We start from the raw sequence: 17,306 nt of genomic DNA on the forward strand, positions 1-17,306 counted from the left end.
AGAATGCCCACAATATAATATTCCAAAATTCCCAATATACAGTCTGTAACTACCCAATAGGAACCAGGAAAGAAACAAGAAAGTGTGATCCATGTTTATGAGAAAAGACAATTAGCAGAGGCCAACACCAAGATGACCCAAACGTTAAAATTAAAAGGCAAAGACTTTAATGCAGTAACTATAACTGTTCTAAATGAAGTAAAGGAAAACATAACCATAATGAATAAAAGACAGGAAATCTGTGAAATAGAAAACATACAAATGAACCAAATTAAAATTACTGGAATATACAATATCTGAAATTTAAAATTCAGTGGATGGACATATTTGCAGAATAGAGATGACAATGGAAAGGATCAGTGAACATAGATAAATAGAAATTATCCAGTATGGATAAAAAAGAGAAAAAAGGTAGAAAAAATTTAAACAAAGTGTTAAGGAGTGTGGAACAGTATCAAAATGTTTGGAAGACCCAGCCTGAGGGGTGAGAGAAAATAGGCCAGAAAATATATTTGAAGAAATAGTCAAAATCTTCCCCAATCTGGCAGACTTACATATCTTACATCTATGATTGAAGTAGATCAATGAACTCCACATTGGATAAATAAAAAGAAAGCCATGCCTAGGTATACAATTTTCCTATTAATTTCATATATATACATATATATATATATATGTATATATATAGACACACACATATATATATGAATGATTGAAGCAAAAAACAAAATTATTTTCTGGTGCTTAAAATATATATTTCAATACATTATGTATGGCAACTAAAGCCTAAAGAATGGTAGGAAGTAAATAAATGGACTTACAGTGTTCAAATTTTCTGCATTTTATGTAAAATGGTACAATATTAATTCTAAATAAATTATGAAATTTTAAGAACATGTATTGCACTAAAAAATAATGCAAGGAGCTGTATTTTAGAAAACCAAAGAATGAATTAAAATATAAGTCTAAAATATTCAAATAATCCAAAAGAAGAAATGAAGAGGGAAACAAATAACCACAACATAAGGGACAAAAAGAAAAGCAACAATAAAATGGTAGACCTAATCTAACAACATTAGTCATTAGTCATTATATTAAATGCTAATAGATTAAACACTACAGTTGAAAGGCAGAGATTATCAAAATGGATAAAAAAGAAAAAGAAACACCTACTATATGCTGTCTATAAGACAAGCACTAAAATATATATACAATGGAATGCTAATTAGCCATAAAAAAGAAAGAAATTTTGCCATTTGAAGTAACATGGATGGACTTGGAAGGTATTATGCTAACTGAAATAAGTCAGACAGAGAAAGACAAACACTGTATGATATCACATATATGCGGAATCTAAAAACTATAACAACTAGTGAATATAACAAAAAAGAAACAGACTCAGAGATATAGAGAACAAACTAGTGGTTACCAGTGGGGAGACCAGGAGGGAAAGGCAGGGGTAGGGGATTAAGAGGTATAAACTATTAGGTATAAAATAAGCTATAAGGATATAGTGTACAACACGGAGAATACAGCAAATATTTTACAATAACTATGAATGGAGTATAACCTTTAAAAATTGTGAATCACTATACTGAACACCTGTAACATATAATATTGCATATCAACTATATTTCAATTTTTTTTAATGGAAAAGAGGAAATAAGAAAGACAAGCACTATAAATAGAAAGACAAAGATAGGTGAAAGTAAATGAATGTAAATAATTATGCAATGCAAACAATAAGCAATATAAGGTTAGATAAAATAAGTTTTAAGATAAGGTATTACAGCAATAAAATGGGACATTTCATAATAATAAAAGAGTAAATATATCAAAAAAGGCATAATAATTAGTAATATGTATGTATATACTTCATAACAGAGCCTCTATATACATAAAGCAAAAATTAACAGAATTAAAGGAAGAAATAGACAATTCCACAATGATAATAATAGCTTTTAAAACCCCTCTCTGGGCTTCCCTGGTGGCACAGTGGTTGAGAATCTGCCTGCCAATGCAGGGGACACGGGTTCAAGCCCTGGTCTGGGAAGATCCCACATGCCGCGGAGCAACTAGACCCATGAGCCACAACTACTGAGCCTGCGCGTCTGGAGCCTGTGCTCCCAACAAGAGAGGCCGCTATAGTAAGAGGCCTGTGCACCGTGATGAAGAGTGGCCCCCGCTTGCCACAACTAGAGAAAGCCCTCGCACAGAAACGAAGACCCAACACAGCAAAATAAAACCCCTCTCTGTAATTGCTAAAAAGAATAGACAAAAAATATCAGTAAAACATGTAAAATCTGAAATACATTACCAAACAATTTGACCTAATTGATATTATACATCCATATACCCAATCACTTCAGAATTCATATTATTTTCAAATATATATGTTATATTTATAAGATACAACATATCCTAGATTGTACAAAAGATCTCATTAAATTTAAGAAGATTTTCAGAATATATTGTCTGAATACTGTGGAATTAAATTAGAAATCAATAAAAATGAGATATCTAAGAAAACCCCAGATGCTTAGAAATTAAACAATGCACTTTTAAGTAATCCATGGATCAAAGAAAAAAATCATAAGGATAGTTAGAACTGCTTCAAAATCTGTAGTAATGAAAATATAACATAAAGATGTGAAATGTAGCTGATGCACTATGAGAGAAAAAATTATAGATTTAAATATACTTATTAGAAAATCAGTAAAGCCTAAAATCATGAGGCATCAGCTCAAAAAACTAGAAAAAGAGCAAAATAAACCAAATAAAGATAATTACAGAAATAAATTAAATAGAAATCATGCAAACAATAGAGAAAATTGACAAAGCCCAAAAGATGTTTTTTAAAAGATTAATAAAATCAATAAAGACATCACTAGACTAAGAAAACAAGAAAGAACACAAATCATGAGGGAAACTAAGTTTATCAGTAAAGACCCTACAGTTATTAAAAGACTATTTTTTTAAAATTATGATCAACTTTACGCCAATAAATTTGACAACTTAGTTGAAGTGGACAAAATCCTTGAAAAATACAACTTGATACAAAATGAGACAAAAATGCCTTGTACACTATACCTATTAAAGAAATTTAATTCTTTGTTAATTCTTTGTTAAAAACTTCCCTGTCAAGAAAACTCAGAGATTTCTCTGGTAAATTCTGTCCAACATTGAAAGAAGAAAAAAAACACCACTTCTACTGAAATCTTTCATAACATAGAAGAGGAGGAAACACTTCCAAAATCATTTTTTGAGTCTAGTATAACCCTATATATATATATATATATATATATATATATATATATATATATATATATATATATATATATATATATACTATATATTTCATGTATATAGAATCTCAAGCAGTGTTTGTCCCAGGAATGCAAAGTTGATAAAACATTTGAAAAGCAATCAAGTTAATTTACCATACCAATAAAAGGAGAAAAACCATATGACTCTTTCAAAATATGCAGCAAAAAACATACGATGATCTTCAATATCCAATAATAATTTTTTAAACCCTCACAAATTTGAAATATAAGAGAAGTTCTTCAATTGGACCAAGGACATCTATAAAAATCAAAGCTAACCAAACTAGTATAAAATATTGAATAGTTTCCCATTAATACTGGAAAAAATGCAAGCTAATCTGTTCTTACCACATCTACTCAAAACTGTAGTGAAAGTCCTAGGCAGCAGTAAGAAAAGAAAAATAAATAAGAATAAAGATTATATAGGGAGAATAACTGTCTCCATTTGCAGATGACATAATTGCTAATGTGGAAAATTTTAAGGAATCTACATAAAACCCACAGTAACTAATACATTAGTAAGTTGTATCATACAAGGTTACTATTAAAAAATAAATTATATTTTTAAGTATAGCAGGAAAGAATTATTTAATGGATTTTTAAAACAATTCCATTTAAAATACCACAAAAAAATAGCATACATACTTAGGAATAAATTTAACAAAAACAGCAACAAAATATTCAAGGTTCTCCTTGAAAACTGCAGACCATTCCTGAGAGAATTTAAAGAAGACCTATCTGATTAAAGAGATATACAACTTAAATAGATTTGAACACTCAATATTGTTTAGATGTCAGGTCTTCCAAATATGATCTATGGACTCAGTGTAATCCCAATCAAAATCCCAGAAATTTTTTAGTAAAACTGAAAAGCTGATTCTAAAATTAAGCAATTTTAAAAGACAAGAGCAAAGAAATGGGACTAGGTAGCTGATTTTAACTAACAGAAACCCAGACTGGGTGGGATTGGCATAAGGATAGATATACAGATCAATGGAAGAGAATAAAAACCACAACTTATATGGTCAATTGACTTTTTTACAAAGATTTAAAGGCAATTCACTGAGGAAAGAAAAGTTTATTCAAAAAATAATGCTGGAATAATAGATATCCATTTGGGAAAAAATAAGTATTGACACACTTTATAATGTATATAAAAATTAACTTGAGACCAGAGGGCAGAGAGCAGAAGCAAGAAGAAGTACAATCCTGCAGACTGTGGAACAAAAACCACATTCACAGAAAGATAGACAAGATGAAAAGGCAGAGGTCTATGTACCAGATGAAGGAACAAGATTAAACCCCAGAAAAACAACTAAATGAAGTGGAGATAGGCAACCTTCCAGAAAAAGAATTCAGAATAATGATAGGGAAGATGATCCAGGACCTCAGAAAAACAATGGAGGCAAAGATCGAGAAGATGCAAGAAATGTTTAACAAAGACCTAGAAGAATTAAAGAACAAATAAACAGAGATGAGCAATACAATAACTGAAATGAAAACTACACTAGAAGGAATCAATAGCAGAATAACTGAGGCAGAAGAACAGATAAGTGACCTGGAAGACAGAATGGTGGAATTCACTGCTGCGGAACAGAACAAAGAAAAAAAAATGAAAAGAAATGAAGACAGCCTAAGAGACCTCTGGGATAACATTAGATGCAACAACATTTGCATTATAGGGATCCCAGAAGGAGAGAGAGAGAAAGGACCAGAGAAAATATTTGAAGAGATTATAGTCGAAAACTTCCCTAACATGGGAAAGGAAATAGCCACCCAAGCCCAGGAAGCACAGAGAGTCCCATACAGGATAAACCCAAGGAGAAACACGCCAAGACACATAGTAATCAAACTGACAAAATTTAAAGACAAAGAAAAATTATTGAAAGCAGCAAGGGAAAAACGAAAAATAACATACAAGGGAACTCCCATAAAGTTAACAGCTGATTTCTCAGCAGAAACTCCACAAGCCAGAAGGGAGTGGCATGACATATTGAAAGTGATGAAAGGGAAGAACCTACAACCAAGATTACTCTACCCAGCAAAGATCTCATTCAGATTCGATGGAGAAATCAAAAGCTTTACAGACAAGCAAAGGCTAAGAGAATTCAGCACCACCAAACCAGCTCTACAACAAATGCTAAAGAAACTTCTCTAAGTGGGAAACAGAAGAGAAGAAAAGGACCTATAAAAACAAACCCAAAACAATTAAGAAAATGGTCATAGGAACATACATATAGATAATTACCTTAAACGTGAATGGATTAAATACTCCAACCAAAAGACACAGGCTTGCTGAATGGATACAAAAACAAGAGCCATATATATGCTGTCTACAAGAGACCCACTTCAGACCTAGGGACATATACAGACTGAAAGTGAGGGGATGGAAAAAGATATTCCATGCAAATGGAAATCAATTGAAAGCTGGAGTAGCTATACCCATATCAGATAAAATAAACTTTAAAATAAAGAATGTTACAAGAGACAAAGAAGGACATTACATAATGATCAAGGGATCAATCCAAGAAGAAGATATAACAATTATATATTCACCCAACATAGGAGCACCTCAATACATAAGGCAACTGCTAACAGCTATAAAAGAGGAAATTGACAGTAACACAATCATAGTGGGGGACTTTAACACCTCACTTACACCAATGGACAGATCATCCAAAATGAAAATAAATAAGGAAACAGAAGCTTTAAATGACACAACAGACCATAGAGATTTAATTGATATTTATAGGACATTCCATCCAAAAACAGCAGATTACACTTTCTTCTCAAGTGCGCACAGAACATTCACCAGGATAGATCACATCTTGGGTCACAAATCAAGCCTTAGTAAATTTAAGAAAACTGAAATCAAATCAAGCATCTTTGCTGACCACAACACTATGAGATTAGAAATCAATTACAGGGAAAATAATGTAAAAAAGACAAACAAATGGAGGCTAAACAATACGTTACTAAATAACCAAGAGATCACTGAAGAAATCAAAGAGGAAATCAAAAAATACCTGGAGACAAATGACAATGAAAACACAATGATGTAAAAATTATGGGACGCAGCAAAAGCAGTTCTAAGAGGGAAGTTTATAGCTATACAAGCCTACCTCAAGAAACAAGAAAAATCTCAAGTAAACAATCTAACCTTACACCTTAAGGAACTTGAGAAAGAAGAACAAACAAAACCCAAAGTTAGCAGAAGGAAAGAAATCATAAAGATCAGAGCAGAAATAAATGAAATAGAAACGAAGAAAACAATAGCAAAGATCAATAAAACTAAAAGCTGGTTCTTTGAGAAGATAAGCAAAATTGATAAACCATTAGCCAGACTCATCAAGAAAAAGAGGGAGAAGACTCAAATCAATAAAATCAGAAATGAAAAAGGAGAAGTTATGACAGACACCACAGAAATACAAAGCATCCTAAGAGACTACTACAAGCAACTCTATGCCAATAAAATGGACAACCTGGAAGAAATGGACAAATTCTTAGAAAGGTATAAACTTCCAAGACTGAACCAGGAAGAAACAGAAAATATGAACAGACCAATCACAAGTAATGAAATTGAAACTGTGATTAAAAATCTTCCAACAAACAAAAGTCCAGGACCAGATGGCTTCACAGGTGAATTCTATCAAACATTTAGAGAAGAGCTAACACCCATCCTTCTCAAACTCTTCCAAAAAATTGCAGAGGAAGGAACACTCCCAAACTCATTCTATGAGGCCACCATCACCCTGATACCAAAACCAGACAAAGACACTACAAAAAAAGAAAATTACAGACCAATATCACTGATGAATATAGATGCAAAACTCCTCAACGAAATACTAGCAAACAGAATCCAACAGCACATTAAAAGGATCATACACCATGATCAAGTGGGATTTATCCCAGGGATGCAAGGATTCTTCAATATATGTAAATCAATCAATGTGATAAACCATATTAACAAATTGAAGAATAAAAACCATATGATCATCTCAATAGATCCAGAAAAAGCTTTTGACAAAATTCAACACCCATTTTATGATAAAAACTCCCCAGAAAGTGGGCATAGAGGGAACCTACCTCAACATAATAAAGGCCATATACGACAAACCCACAGCAGACATCATTCTCAATGGTGAAAAACTGAAAGCATTTCCTCTCAGATCAGGAACAAGACAAGGATGTCCACTTTCTCCACTATTATTCAACATAGTTTTGGAAGTCCTAGCCATGGCAATCAGAGATGAAAAAGAAATAAAAGGAATACAAATTGGAAAAGAAGAAGTAAAACTGTCACTGTTTGCAGATGACATGATACTATACATAGAGAATCCTAAAGATGCCACCAGAAACTACTAGAGCTAATCAATGAATTTGGTAAAGTTGCAGGATACAAAATTAATGCACAGAAATCTCTTGCATTCCTGTACACTAATGATGAAAAATCTGAAAGAGAAATTAAGGAAACACTCCCATTTACCACTGCAACAAAAAGAGTAAAATACCTAGGAATAAACCTACCTAGGGAGACAAAAGACCTGTATGCAGAAAACTATAAGACATTGATGAAAGAAGTTAAAGATACCACCAGATGGAGAGATATCCTGTGTTTTTGGAATGGAAGGTTCAATATTGTGAAAATGACTGTACTACCCAAAGCAATCTACAGATTCAATGCAATCCCTATCAAATTACCAATGGCATTTTTTACGGAACTAGAACAAATCATCTCAAAATTTGTATGGAGACACAAAAGACCCCGAATAGCCAAAGCAGTTTTGAGGAAAAAAAAACGGTGCTGGAGGAATCAGACTCCCTGACTTCAGACTATATTACAAAGCTACAGTAATCAAGACAATATGGTACTGGCACAAAAACAGAAACATAGATTAATGGAACAAGATAGAAAGCCCAGAGATAAACCCAGGCACCTATGGTCAACTAATCTATGACAAAGTAGGCAAAGATATACAATGGAGAAACGACAGTCTCTTCAATAAGTGGTGCTGGGAAAACTGGACAGCTACATGTAAAAGAATGAAATTAGAACACTCCCTAACACCATACACAAAAATAAACTCAAAATGTATTCGAGACCTACATGTAAAACCAGACACTATAAAACTCTTAGAGGAAGACATAGGAAGAACACTCTTTGACATAAATCACAGCAAGATCTTTTTTGATCCACCTCCTAGAGTAATGGAAATAAAAACAAAAATAAACAAATGGGACCTAATGAAACTTAAAAGCTTTTGCACAGCAAAGGAAACCATAAACAAGACGAAAAGACAACCCTCAGAATGGGAGAAAATATTTGCAAACCAATCAACATACAAGGGATTAATCTCCAAAATATATAAACAGCTCATGCAGCTCAATATTAAGGAAACAAACAACCCAATCCAAAAATGGGCAGAATACCTAAATAGACATTTCTCCAAAGAAGACATACAGATGGCCAAGAAGCACATGAAAAGCTGCTCAACATCACTAATTATTAAAGAAATGCAAATCAAAACTACAATGAGGTATCACCTCACACCAGTTAGAATGGGCATCATCAGGAAATGTACAAACAACAAATGCTGGCGAGGGTGTGGAGAAAAGGGAACACTCTTGCACTATTGGTGGGAATGTAAATTGATACAGCCACTATGGAGAACAGTATGGAGGTTCCTTAAAAAACTAAAAATAGAATTACCATATGATCCAGCAATCCCACTACTGGGAATCCCACTACTACCCAGAGAAAACCATAATTCAAAAAGACACATGCACCCCAATGTTCATTGCAGCACTATTTATAATAGCCAGGTCACGGAAGCAACCTAAATGCCCATCGACAGACGAATGGATAAAGAAGTTGTTGTACATATATACAATGGAATATTACTCAGCCATGAAAAGGAATGAAATTGAGTCATTTGTTGAGATGTGGATGGATCTAGAGACTGTCATAGAGAGTGAAGTAAGTCAGAAAGAGAAAAGTAAATATCGTATATTAACGCATGTATGTGGAACCTAGAAAAATGGTAGAGATGAACCAGTTTGCAGGGCAGAAGTTGAGACACAGATGTAGAGAACAAACGTATGGACACCAAGGGGGGAAAACCGCGGTGGGGTGGGGATGGTGGTGTGCTGAATTGGGCGATTGGGATTGACATGTATACACTGATGTGTATAAAACTGATGACTAGTAAGAACCTGCAGTATAAACAAACAAACAAACAAAAAAACCCAACGAATATTAAACTTTCTTTTTGTTATTTGTATGGAAATATGTTAATATAAATGTTTCAGACATTACATGAAATTTCTAAAAATCTTATATGTTCTGGTATAATGTTATACGTCATAATTCTAGTTATTACTTTAAAATGTATGTCTCAGAAATAACTAAATTTCCTTGTCAATTGCATTATTATGAACTTTCATCAAATCTTTAACCGTGGTCATTTTTAAGTCTTTTGTCATTTACAGACACTTCTGGGTGTACTCTGATGCTTTCGCAAAAATGTTCCTATAAAAGTGTTTCATCTTCAAAGAATTCATGGAAAAGACTCTGACAAGTACAGGTTTCTGGTAACTGACTATACTGCTGAACTGAATGAATAAGCATTTTCAGAACTCTAATTGAAAACTGATGAATTCTTAAAAGTGCTAACAAAAGATCAAGATGAAAAAAAAATTCATTACATGGGACTGAGTGAACTGATGAGGATGATTATAATTTTTGTGAGTTTGTTTGAATAAAAAAAAAAATCCCACACACACACAAAAACTTAACTTGAAATGGATCTTAGGCTTAAAATGTAAAAGTTAAAACTATAATACTTCCTGAATAAAACATAGGGGAAAACCTTTGTGACCTTGGACTGGACACCAAGATTTCTTAAATAGAATGTAAAACACATGAATCAAAAAATATTGATAAATTGGACTTTATTATAACTAAAAACTTTTGTTCCTTGAAAGACAAGGACACAGTATAAAAAAATGAGAAACCGTATCACACAATGGAAGAAATTATTCACAAAACATATATCTGACAAAAGACGTGTACCTAGACTATAAATACTTCTTACAACTGAATAATAAAAAGACAACCCAAGAAAATATGGACAAAAGATATGAAAAGATACTTCACCAGAGAAGATGTATGAAGAACAATAAACCCATAAAAAGGTGCTAATCATCATTATTCATCAAGGAAATGCACATTAAAACTACAGACAGACATCACTGCATACTCATTTGAGTAACTAAAAATAAAAACCCTGACAATTCCAAGTGCTGAAGAGGATATAAACATAAGTATATGCATTTGTTAAAACTCGTCAAGTGAATAAAATAAAATCTTTTGGATGACCATTTCCCTGGAGTATGGAACATCTTCTCCCCCTTCCACCCTTTTTATGAGGTAAAGCCATTTTGTAATAGCCCTTACTTTTTCCCATCACTGAATAGTCCCGATGTAGTAAAAGTTTTATGCGCTAAATTGAATGTTAGAAACTTCATATAGCATTCTGAATTTAACAAATTTGAAATGCCAGAGCTTTATAGTCTTTTGGTATATACTTTCAAAGGATTAGTAAATTACTTATGTCTGAACAGTTCACCCCCTAGATCAGTTAAGACAATTGGACACTCTCCCCCAAAACTTGCTACTAATGTGTGGCAGCCACACATGTGGGAGTGCACTACTCAGATCTCCCTTCAGGAGAGGACCTGTTCTTAGGTGAGTAGCAGGCTGACAGCCTCCAGCTGTCACACCATCAGGATCCAGTGGAAGGTTCATGCCAATCTCATGCTCTCCCTTTTTTCCTAGTCAATAACTGTGTACAATGGGGTTACAAAAACCAGCCATTCTTGACCAACATAGGATTCCTCTGATGGGCAGTCTTTCCTTTAGGGCTCCTGATTAATCAGGTTGAGACTTTCTCAGAAGTGCACTACAGTCTGGCTCCTCCTAGACAATTCTCCTTCCTTCCTTCTTTCCTTTGACAGGTGTCAAACCTGCTTCATGATCTGAGGCTTTCCTCACCTACTCCTATTTCCTCTTCCCTTCATCCTTCATGGGCATTTTCCCCAATAAATTTCATGCACTTCTAATTCTTTCTTTCTGTCTTCTTCCTGGAGGACCCAAAGTGACACACTGCTGCAACTGCTAAAATTCATCAACAGAATTGGTCTTCCTCCCCTGTCACAGAAGGAAAAATCCAGTTTCCGTGAAGCCCCATGGGATGTTAATATTACTCCACTCCTTCTTTAATGTCAGCATACAACATATCCTGTCTAGATAAGTGAAAAACAATTAACATAAACCACGATCTTGCTAATGAGTTTACCCTTCCTTGGCCTCTGGTGCTCAAAGGATAATATGTGTCATTAAAGCTCCTTATGTTTATTTACACCCTGTTAATCTGTCTCTCTGTCTAAAGTTTATGTGTCAGTCAGGATTCTTAGTTGCAAACAACAAATCCTACCTACTGTACATAGAAGAGAAATTTGTTTGAACAATTTATGTAATTCAAGGAATTGCCAACAAGGCTGAAAATTAGATTTGGAGGCTCTACAGCCAGGAATAACACATCAAAGTACACTCGAGGGATACTCTCATAAAAAACAAAGACAAAAAAAACAAAACACTACCACCACTGTTGGATGCAGATACCCCAGGTTGAACTGCTGGTACCACTGATTTGACATTGGGCTCTGCTGCTAGAATAGTTAGAATAAGTGCCTCTAGATACTTATGCAATGACCTCCAGTTCTGCCTCTATCACCTCTACTCTTTGTGTCTCCAGTATCTGATTCAAAATCTGTGGTATTTTAAATAAGAAAAATCAATAAAACCAAGGATTGGTTCTTTGAAAGGATAAATAAAATCCAAAATCATCAAACCTCTGGCCAGGCTCATCAAGAAGAAAACAGGGAGGATCCAAATAAACAAAATAAGAAATGAAAGAGAAGAAATAACAACTGATACCACAAAAATACAAAAACCTGAAGAGAATACTATGAACAATTATATGCCAACAATTGGGAAAACATAGAAGAAATGGACAAGTTTCTAGAAACATACAGCCCACCAAAACTGAATCAAGAAGAAATAATTTGAACAGACCAATCACTAGAAGTAAAATAGAATCTGTAAAAAGCAAACAAACAAACAAAACTCCCTGCAAACTAAAGTCCAGGACAAGATTGCATCACTGAGGAATTCTGCCAAACATACAAAGAAGATCTTATACCAAATCCTTCTCAAACTCTTCCAAAAGATTGAAGAGGAGGGAACATTCCCAAAGTCATTCTACGAGGTCACCATCACACTAATACCAAAACCAGACAAAAACAATACCAAAAATGAATTTACAGGCTAATATCTTTGATGAATATAGCTGCAAAAATTCAACAGAATACTAGCAAACCAAATCCAACAATACATAAAAAAGATCATACACCACGATCAAGTTGGTTTCATCCCAGGGTCACAAGGATGGTTCAACATATGCAAATCAATCAATGTGATATACCACATCAACAAAAGAAAAGACAAATACCACAAGATCATTTCAATAGATGCAGAAAAACGATTTGATAAAATTCAGCATCCATTCATGATAAAAACTATTACCAAAGTGGGTATAGAGGGAATATATCTCAACATAGTAAAAGCTATTTATGACAAACCCACAGCCAGCATAATACTCAATGGTGAAAAGCTGAAAGCCTTCTCACTAAAATCTGGAACAAGATGAGGATGCTTACTCTCATCACTTTTATTCAACATAGTATTGGAAATCCTAGTCACAGCAATCAGACAAGAAAATGAAATAAAAGGTGTTCAAATTGGAAGGGAAGAGGTAAATGTGTCATTATATGCAGATGACATGATACACTATGTAGAAAACTCTAAAGACTCCACACAAAAACTATTAGAACTGATAAATGAATTCAGCAATGTAGTAAGATACAAGATCAACATACAGAAATCTGTTGCATTTCTTTATACTAACAATGAAATATCAGAAAGTAAAAAAAAAAAAAAAATCCTTTATAATAGCATAAAACAAAACAAAACAAACAAACAAAAAAAAACTTAGGAATAAACCCGACCAAGGAGGTGAAAGACTTCTATGCTGAGAACTATAAAACATTGATAAAGGAAACTTAAGATGATTCAAAGAAATGGAAAGATATACCATGCTCTTGGATTGGAAGAATTAATATTGTTAAAATGGCCATACTACCCAAAGCAATATTCAGATTTAATGTGATCTCTATCAAATTACCCATGACATTTTTCACAGAACTAGAACAAATGATCCTAAAATTTATATGAAATCATAAATGAACTAGAATTGCCAAAGCAATCCTGAGGAAGAAGAACAAAGCTGGAGGCATAACCCTCCCAGACTTCAGACAACACAGTACAGCTACAGTAATCAAAACAGTGTGGTACTGGCACAAAAACAGACAAATGAATCAATGGAGCAGAAGAGAACCCAGGAATAAACCCATACACCTACACTCAATTAATCTTCAGCAAAGGAGGTAAGAATATACAGTGGAGAAAAGACAGTCTCTTCAACAGTGGTGTTGGGAAAGCTGGAAAGCCACATGTAAATCAATGACATTAGAACACTCCCTCACAGCATACACAAAAAGAAACTCAAAATGGCTTAAAGACTTAAATATAAGACATGACACCATAAAACTACTGGAAGAGAACATAGGCAAAACATTCTTTGACATAAATCATAGCAAGATTTTCTTAGATCAGTATCCCAAGGCAAAAGAAATAAAAGCAAAAGTAAAACAAATAGGACCTAATCGAACTTATAAGCTTTTGCACAGCAAAGGAAACCATAAACAAAATGAAAAGACGACCTACAGACTGGGAGAAAATATTTGCAAACAGTGCAATTGACAAGGGCTTAAATTCCAAAATATACAAACAGCTCATACAACTCAGTAACAACAACAACAACAAAAAACAATTAAAAAATGGTCAGAAGACCTTCTTTCTCCAAAGAAGACATACAGATGACCAATAGCACATGAAAAGATGCTCTACATCTCTAATTATTAGAGAAATGTAAATCAAAGCTACAATAAGGTATCACCTCACACTGGTCAGAATGGCCATCGTTAAAAAGTCTACAAATAAGAAATGCTGGAAAGGATGTGGAGAAAAGAAAACCCTCCTACCCTGTTGGTGGGAATGTAAATTGGTGCAGCCACTATGGAAAACAGTATGGAGGTTCCTTAAAAAACTAAAAATAGAGCTACCATATGATCCATCAATCCCACTTCTGAGCGCATATCCAGAGAAAACTCTAATTTGAAAAGACACATGCACCCCCATGTTCAGAGCAACACTATTTACAATAGCCAAGATATGTAAGCAACCTAAATGTCCCTCAACAGATGAATGAGTAAAGATGTGGTATATATATACAATGGAATACTACTCATCCATAAAAAATAATGAAATAATGCCATTTGCAGCAACATGAATGGACCTAGAGATCATACTAAGTAAAGTCAGATAGAGAAAGACAAATACCATATGATATCACTTATACGTGGGATCTAATATATGATACAAATGAACTTATTTGTAAAACAGAAACAGACTCACAGACATAAAAAACAAACTTATGGTTTCCAAAGGGGAAACAGAGGGAAGGGATAAATTAGGACGTTGGGTTAGCAGATACAAACTACTATATATAAAATAGATAAACAATGTCCTACTGCATAGCACAAGGAACTATATTCAATATCTTGTAATAAACTATAATGGAACAGAATATGAAAAAGAATATAGATAGGTAGATACATAGGTAGATAGACAAATATAGATAAACTCTATCACTGTGCTGTACAACAGAAACTAACACAACATTGTAAATCAACTATACTTCAAATAAATACATACGTACATACAAAAGTTTGTGATCCTTTAATTGATAGATTTTAAGCTCATATGTCAAAATTCTAACTTCAAAATGATGAATACTATTACATAAGATGGAGAAAGCCTAAAGCTAAGATAGCACTGTCATATCGGGCATCCAAAAGTATAATAAACTACTTATATAGAAGAAAAAACTTGCTTATCACTCCATCCCTAGAATTGGATAATTAGTCTATACTAAAATAAAGAGCTTGCTGCAGATCAACTTACTCTCAAATCTTATTGATTTGAAAGTTGCATTTGAGAGGCTGTAGACCTGAGCTATTTCATGGAGCTAAGGATGCAAAAAATTGGAGTTCAAGGTCTACCAAAAAGGGAGGCATCCTGGCAAAACTCAGGCTTTCATTTGGGGTTCCCAAGGTGTATACCCTTGAACTAAAGGTAAACAAAAAATAGAATAGCACCCATAAGACCAAAGCTTAATTTTGGATCAGCTCATTCCCTAATTATATTAAAGTGATTTGTCCCTATTTTAACTGCTGCCAGAAACAAAAGTAATTATTCTTTGCAGAAATATAACATTATGCAGAGCCTCAAACTATGTCTACATTTTTTATTCATAATGATGAACACCAATCAAAAATAACTAGGCATTGCAGGAGACATTACAGCAACACAACAGAGAAAAGAAATTAAGAAGAAAACAGACAACAGAAACAGCCACAATAAATCAGAGCAAGTGGGATAAGTGGAAAATAGTCATATGATAGATTGAAGCCCAAATGTATTAATAATTACATTAAATGGAAATAAATTAAACCCTTAAAGGTTAAAGATTGAAGAAGGTAGACTTAAATGACAACTATATGTTACTTATAGGAGACATTTTTGAGCCACTTTATTAAGATATGATTGACATGTAAAAAGCTGTACATACTTAATGTATACAACTCAATGAGTCTGGGGATAAGTATACACCCATGAGACCATGACAACCATCAAGGCATAGACATATCCATCACTATACAAGACACATTAAATAGCAAGATATAGAAAAGTTGAAAACAAAAGGATGCAAAAATAAAACCTGGTGTTGCTATACTAACATCAGACAAGTAGTCTTTAAGACAAGAAGTACTAGTAGACAAATAATATTTCAAATTATAATATGCAAACTTTACTGGAGAGGTGTAAAACATCATCAGAATGTTAAATATATATGTATATATTTTTGATGAATCAATTACAGATAATTTACAAAATCAGTTACAGATCCTTCCCTACCTATCTAAGAAAGCTGGATTCCATTCTGCTTACAAACCCAGTAAAATCTAGAGCCGGCAGTGAAGTTTACCTGAGCCCCCTCGAAGAGCCCATTATCCTTGTTATGCCATAAAGACAAAGAAAATGCAATGAACACTTGAATTTTACTTAGTAGGATTATTCCTGGTAGTGGAATAGTATTGTAATTCTAAAACCATTTTGTGTTTTATAGGATACAGAAAATTAGAAAATATACTGATGTTGTTAGGAACCAGTGTGTTTACTTGAAGGAGGGGAGAGGAAAAGAAATATAAAATGGGGGCTGGTAAAGGTCTATTTGATTTTGAACTTGAGGTTTCAACAAAAAAAAGTTCCTAACTGTACGCTCAAAAGGCCTTAGAAGAAATGAACCTCAATAGCAATGAGGCACAATTAGTGCTTGGTTCTTGTGCTGTTCTCTAGAAAAAGTCACCAAACTCCTAGGAGAAATGGCTGATTCCAGGTCTGAGATAGGAAAAATGCAAGATGATCCTGGAACACCTTGTACCAAAAAAAGCAAGCACATACTTAAAAACTGATGAACCCATCAGCTGGCCCAAGGGGACAGCCACTGGTCATATTTGATCATCCAAAAAAAAAAACCACAATGATGGTAATGAATTAAAACACATGGAAAAAATGTAAGTCCTCATGATATTCAAAACAGTGTTGAGAGAGAAGAGAGGAAAAAAATCCCCTCTATAGAAAAATGCCAGCTAAAAACTGTAGAAGGAATGATAGAC

The sequence above is a fragment of the Balaenoptera musculus genome, chromosome 6 (assembly GCF_009873245.2).
Source record: "Balaenoptera musculus isolate JJ_BM4_2016_0621 chromosome 6, mBalMus1.pri.v3, whole genome shotgun sequence".
NCBI classification, from domain to species: domain Eukaryota; kingdom Metazoa; phylum Chordata; class Mammalia; order Artiodactyla; family Balaenopteridae; genus Balaenoptera; species Balaenoptera musculus.